Genomic DNA, 7,535 nt, shown 5'->3' on the forward strand with positions numbered 1-7,535 from the left:
AGATCACTACATTCGACTTAGCTATAGTCATGCTTTATTTGTTGAACGCCCTCCGCACTTTTATGCTATTGTCATGTCCTTGTGCACTTCGTTGATAAGTTGTGAGTTTATATCTTGATAAAACTTTGGTATTATTTTTTTATGGAAACATGTGGACATGTTGTGTAGATTCATTATTATTGTGCGAAGTATAAGGATGGCATGTCGCTTTTGTTGTTATGTGGAGCGATACAAGTGTCTGTTGTGATATTTTCAGGGCAGGACGATATGGGTGGCTATTGTGATATTGTAAGGGCGAAGAGATACGGATGGCTATTATGATATTTTCATAGCGGAGCGATGCTATTGTGATATTGTCAAGGCAGAGCAGTACAGGTGGATATTGTGTTATTGTCAGGGCTAAGCAATACGGGTGGCTATTGTGACTTTGACAGGACGGAGTGATACGTGTGGATATTGTTGTTGTAATAAAACTATGGGTAAGAGGTTCTATTTGTGTGTGTTTCTTTATGGTGACTTGTTGTTGAAACTGAGCCTTTACTTGCATTGAACTGTTATCACTTATTCCGATAAAGTTATTGTTATTGTTTCCTGTTATACTTTGGTTGTTAGACTTTGATTTATTGCATATGTTATTTTGACTAGTGAGTATTGCGTGGCTTGAATCTCGTCACTATTTTACCGAGTTTGTCTTGATACTTACTGGGTACCAACCGTGGTGAACTCATACTATACTTCTGCATATTTTTGTGCAGATCTAGGTGTTAGAGGTAGTAGACCCAGGTAGTGAGAGCTTCTTTGATTGTGAATTGGAGTCATTTCCTTATATTTATATTGTCAATTCTCTATCCGAACAATATTGTATGTTGAGATATTTCTATATATTCAATTAGAGCTCGTGACTCTGCACTACCTAGATCTGGGGATATCTTTGTGATTTTTGTCGTTTTGGCATGTATTATCTTCATTTCCATATTTATGTTAAACTCTTCTTTATTCTATTATGGTTTACTGATTTAAATATTAATAAGTGATCTGCTTACCTAGTTTTAGAAACTAGGTGCCATCACGACCCCTAAAGTGGGATTCAGATCGTGACACTATTAGTAGCAATTAGATTTTAATGACGGAGCCAGGAATTTATACAATTGGCTTCAATAAGACTTTATAATGGTAGACTTAGAATTTGAGCTGTGATCAAAAGAAAATTATGAACACCCTTGGTCGCTACACTAGATTCTTTTCATTATATCAAGGGAATTTAATAGTTTATTGTAACGACCCGAAATCCCAACTTCAGGGCCGTGATGGCGCCTAACACTGCTTGCTAGGCAAGCCAACATAATGAAACTAATACGGAAGAAAAATCAGTAAATATCAAATAACTAAACAGTAATAAGACATAAAATACCCCGAGATCCAATCTTACAAGTACATGAACATCTAGATTAAGTTAAATACAAAGGTTTAAAAGGAATACAACATTGTCCAAAATAAAATGGAAACAATACAATAAAATAAGAAAGTGACTTCTAAGGCCTGCGAACGAGATCCGGCTCTACCTCGAGTCACTGACTGGTATTCGCTAAGTGCCTCTCGGGACTCCGCTGGTACCAACGTCAAAATCTGCATAAGAAGTGCAGAAGTGTAGTACGAGTACAACCAACCCAATGTACTCAGTAAGTATCGAGCCTAACCCCGACGAGGTAGTGATGAGGCTAAGAAAAGACACCTACTAAAAACTTGTGCAGATATACATATAAAGCAACAGAAATAACAAGTAAGGTATTAAAAGTAGTAACGGAGTGGGGGCATAAAAATGGAGCAACAATCAGGGCAATAAGTACAAAATCACCAAGTAAGTCTTTTTCTGGAATAAGCAACAGAGCAGTCAAGTAAAATGCAAGTAAAGAAATGAAATCATCAATTTGCACGAAATAACCCTTGGTGCTTTTACTCTCATCCTCACCATATAATATAAATGCAATGGCACAGGATAACCCTTCGTGCTTTTACTCTCATCTTTACCAAAAACTATGAATGTAATGGCACGACATCACCCTTTGTGTTTTTACGCTCATCCTCACATGATAATGATAATAAATCAATCAAGTGCATGGCATCACCCTTCATGCTTTAGTCCTCACATTCAATCAATCAATGATAACAATATACAAATATGGCATGGCAATACTGTTTGTGCTTTTCATACTTCCTCATCAAGCAATATTAATAACCCAAAGTATCAAGCAAGGTGGAAAGCAAATTTCAACTTCAACCATGGTATTATGATAAGCAAACTCAACTTTAAATATCCCTACAACTTCAAAATAAGCAATAAACACGAAAGCGAACAATTAAAGGAATAGCAATCTAAATAAGGTATGGAAGACATAGTAAATGAAACAACATGGTACAATAAGACAATTTTCACCCGCATGGTTTAACCCAACGACAATGCATATATACTCGTCACTTTGAATATATGTTGTCCCCACACATAATTCACATAGCAAATAGACCAACAAGTCCTAATTCTTTCAAGTCAAATTTAACTATGATATTTACCTCACTCTGCAACCAAATCAACAACCAATCACGACATTGCCTTTTGAACAAGCCTCCAAACCAACCGAATCTAGCCAATAATCGATCAAACAATTCAAAATAAGCTTTAGAAACTACCCATGAATAAAAAAGGATCAATTTTAATCATTTTTTAAAAAGTCAATAAAAGTCTGCCCCGAGCCCGCTTGGTTGAAATCTGAGATTCGGACCAAAACTCAATTACCTATTCACCCCCGAGCCTGGATATGTGATTCGTTTTGAAATCCGACCTCAATTTGAGGTCTAAATCTTAATTTTACAAAATCCCAAAATTCTACCTAAACCCCTAATTTCTACCATAAAATTTAAAGATTTGATGTTAAAAACTCATGAAAAGTAATTGAAATTGATTGAAAAACTAATTAGAGATGCTTACCCATGAATTTGGGAAGAAAACATTCTTCAAAACTCGCCTCTATAGAGCTTAGGGTTGTAATATGGTGTAAAATGAGTTAAGTCCCGATTTTTCTATCTTTTACCCAGCTACAGGTATCACAATTGCGAACACTTGTTCGCAATTGCGAATCTCGCATTTGCGAAACACTGTTCGCAAAAGCCACCAGTGCAACAAGCCAGTTGAAGTCACAATTGTGACAAAAGCATCGCATTTGTGACTGCCCCCTTGTGCGCAAATTCGATCAAAGCTTCACATTTGCATGCGTGGTCTGTATCGTTTTTCGAAAAACTATTATGTGAAATTTTAAAGAAATGTGATTTTTGACTGAAAAATGAGGATTGAGTTGACCACGGTCAACGTTCTTAGTAAACTATCTCAGATCGGTATTTTGATGATTCTAGTAGATCCGTATGATATTTTTGGACTTGTATACATGTTTGGTTGGGGTACCGAGTGACCCGATGGCGTTTTGGCTGCATTATATGATAATTGGCAAAACTTGAGTTTTTAAGTTGAAAATCTTGAGTTTTGATGATCGATTCTTGATGTTGTTTTGATGATTCGAGTAAGCGAGCGAGTTTGTATGGTGTTATTACACGTGTGTGAATGTTCGAATTGGATCCCCAGGGGATCGAATGAGTTTCGGATGTGTTTTGGTTGAGTTTGGAACTGTTGAAGCTAAGCAGTTGCTAGTGTGAGGTTATATGTCTCACTTTTGCAAGAACCTTATAGGAATTGCGAGCCTCGCAGTTGCAATGTCAGGCTCGCAAATGTGAAAACGTGATCGCATTAGCGGACTGGTGGGAGGTCGCATTTGCGATCTTTGAGTGAAAATTGTGACTACTGGTCTGGGCAGGCAGCTTCGCAAATATGAAGCTTTGGCCGCATTTGCGAGGAAAAGGGTCTTTCGCAGATGTAAAGGAAAGGGTCGCATTTGCGACATCTGTGCACTGTGGCACTTATCGCATTTGCGATCGGTGGTTCACATTTGCGAACATCGCAATTATGAACAAGAGTTCGCAATTGCGATACCTGCACCTCACTAAAAGTTTGGAATTTCAGGACTTAACTCATTTTACACCATTTTTCAACCCTAAACTCTCTAGAGGTAATTTTTGAAGAGGATTTTCTTTGAAAATTCATTGGCAAGCATTTTAACTAGTTTTCAATTAATTTCAATTACTTTTTCATGAATTTTAACATCAAATCTATGAATTTTATAGTACAAATAAATCACATATCCGGGCTCTATGGCACAGTCTTCGTTGTTGGAGCGTATCAAGGCTCGCTAGTTTGATGATCCTCACTTATTGGTGTTGAAGGATACGGTGCAGCAGGGGTGGTGCCAAGGATGTTGTGATTGGAGATGTGTCACGACCCCAAATTCCCTCCGTAGGATGTCGTGATGGCACCTAGTCTCTAAGACTAGGTAAGCCTATCAATGCAGAATAATAATAAATATCTGAAATAAATAAACTACAATTCAAACAATTTCAACTTCCAAAACCCGGTAGAAATAAGTCACAAGCTTCTAAGAATTTATTCTCAATGTCTCTATATGTCAAGGTCTAAATAAAATATAAGGAAGCAACATAAAATGATAGAAGGGGACTCCGGAGTCTACGGACACTGGCAGATATACCTCGAAGTCTCCGTGCGCAGATAACTCACTGACGTCTAGGCTGGTAAAAATGTACCTGGATCTGCACAAAAAGATGTACAGAAGCGTAATATGAGTACACCACAACGGTACCCAGTAAGTACCAAGCCTAACCTCGGTAGAGTAGTGACGAGGTCAGGTGAGGCCCTACTGGAATATAATAATGGCATGGTAAAATATTTATCAATGTAGTAAAATAAAATGACATTGCAAATGAATCAAATAGTATGTCACATTTAATGACACCAAATAATTGCAAATAATATCTCATGGAATCAAAACAGAATTTCCTTCAACTTTATGAAAATCACAACAATTAATCGAAAGCAACTATGGCCATAAATCAATATCAACAAGGACACTACCGAGGTACCGCCTCGTAGTCCCAAGTTATAAATAATTTTACAATATCTCATTTTCTTATATCACCGCGGGAGCCTTCATAATTTATTTAAAGAAAATATTTTTTCCCGAAATAGCATCCCGCATTTTAGCCACCCTTATTACACCGTATGACTTCTAGTAGTCATCCCTACTAGCCACGCGTATCAAGCCACCCTTATCTCACCGCATGCGTTTCAACACCCAGACCTTATACCACCGCATGCGTATCAATATCACAATATATCATAATTTGTACCTCAAGTGCTCAAATAATTTAACTTGCCAAAATAATTCAACCACAGTATTTTTTCACAATAAAGAGCTCACGGCTCATTCCAAAATAAATCATCAATAATATTTTTCTACAATAAAGAGCTCACGGCTCATGTCAAAATAATTCGACAATAATATTTTTCCACAATAAAGAGCTCACGGCTCATGTCAAAATAATTCAACAATAATATTTTTTCACAATAAAGAGCTCACTGCTCCATCACAATGAGTACGAAAATCATACAAAAATATTCAGGAGTAAATAAATGAGGAAAATAATATTTCAAAATCTTTAATATGTTGCTTCAATATCAGGTTTAAAAATGTCAAATACTTCATATTAATAATATTTAATTTAAAGAAAATCAACCTTCAAATAATGCACAGAATAAAAGAAACCAAGTTCCAACTAAACAAAAAAACAATTAGCCGGAAAAGGTCAAACAAATTTAAAATATAAACATTAAATCAATAATGAAGAATATAATAAAATAAAATAATTTAATTAATGCATAACAGTGATCTACACAATTTAAAATATAATCATTCACATTTAGCCCGTGTACACACTCGTCACCTCGTGTACAAGACTTTCCACACATTACAATTATCAATCCTAGGGGAAATTTCCCTCACACAAGGTTAGACAAGTCACTTACCTCGACTTGCTCCAATTTAACCAAATATTATATTTTTTTCTCGATTTTCCGACTCCGATCGACTAGTATCTAGTCATAATTAATTCGATACAGTCAACGAAAAATATAGTAATCAATTTCATAAGAAAATATTACATTTTCAATAAAATCCGAAATTAGCTCAAAATTTGCCCGTGGGGCCCACATCTCGGAATCCGACAAAACTTACAAAATCCGACAACTCATTCAATTACGAGTCCACCCATACCAATTTTACCAAATTTCGATAACAACTCGACCTCCAAATCTTAAATTTTCGTTTTTAGAAGATTTTGCAAAAATCTTGATTTTTCTTCCATAAATTCACGGATTCATGATGTAAATGAGTATGGAATCATGAAATATAATCAATATAGGATAAGGAACACTTACCCGAATGTTTTTTCGTGAAAATCACCCAAAAATCGCTCAAGAACCGTACTTCAAAAATCCAAAATGAAATGAATGAAATGACCATTTTTGGTCCTTAAGTTTCTGCCAATCCGTCACTAAAAGTCCATTTTTCGTCACTAAAAGTCCACCAGAAATTGCTCTACTAGCCTTCCTTCAATCGATCATAACTTTATGTACAAATGTCCAAATGATGAATGGTGTAACTTTCTGGAAACTAGAATCCAAAAACTACAACTTTCATGTTTTGAACATTTTCTGATTCCTTATTAATTTCGAGATATAAGCTTCCAAAATCGGCTCCACACATCAGAAATTTCTGGCGAAATTTCTGGCAAAACTGCTCTACCAGCATTTATTCAATCCATCATAACGTTCTGTACAAATGTCCAAATGATGAATGGTTTAACTTTCTGGAAACTAGAATCAAAGGGCTACAACTTTTATGTTTTGAAAATTTTCTGATTCCATATAGATTGCGCGATATAAGCTTCCACATTTGGCTCCACGCACCAGAAAGTTGCAACAGAAATTTCAGCAGCCTTCTTTGTCCGAAATCCATTCCGTTTACCTTCCGAAATCCACCCGAGACCCTCGGGACCTTAACCAATTATACCAACATGTCCCAAAATACAATACAAACTTAGTCGAGCCTTCAAACCACATCAAACAACATCAAAACGACGAATCGCACCTCAAATCAAATTCTATGAACTTTGAACTTTCAAATTCTATATCTTGTGCCGAAACACATCAAATCAATTCGGAATGACTTCAAATTTTGCACACAAGTCATAAATAATATAACAGACCTATTCCAATTTCCAGAATCGGATTCCGACCTCGATATCAAAAAGTCAACCCCCCGGTCAAACTTTCTCAAAAATTCAACTTTTGGCATTTCAAGCCTAATTCCACTACGGACTTCCAAATAAAATTCCGATCATACTCCTAAGTCCAAAATCTCACAAGTTTCGTTGATCATATACAGAGTTAACATAACAATTTTAGGTGTCCTAAAACTTTAATCAACCTTTTAGAATGTCATCTATTGTGTTCTGCTTTAACCGGTATAAAATAGAATGCAACACATACCCCTGCATATATCGTATTTGAGATTTTCAAT

This window comes from Nicotiana tabacum, chromosome 15 (assembly GCF_000715075.1).
Source record: "Nicotiana tabacum cultivar K326 chromosome 15, ASM71507v2, whole genome shotgun sequence".
Taxonomy (NCBI): domain Eukaryota; kingdom Viridiplantae; phylum Streptophyta; class Magnoliopsida; order Solanales; family Solanaceae; genus Nicotiana; species Nicotiana tabacum.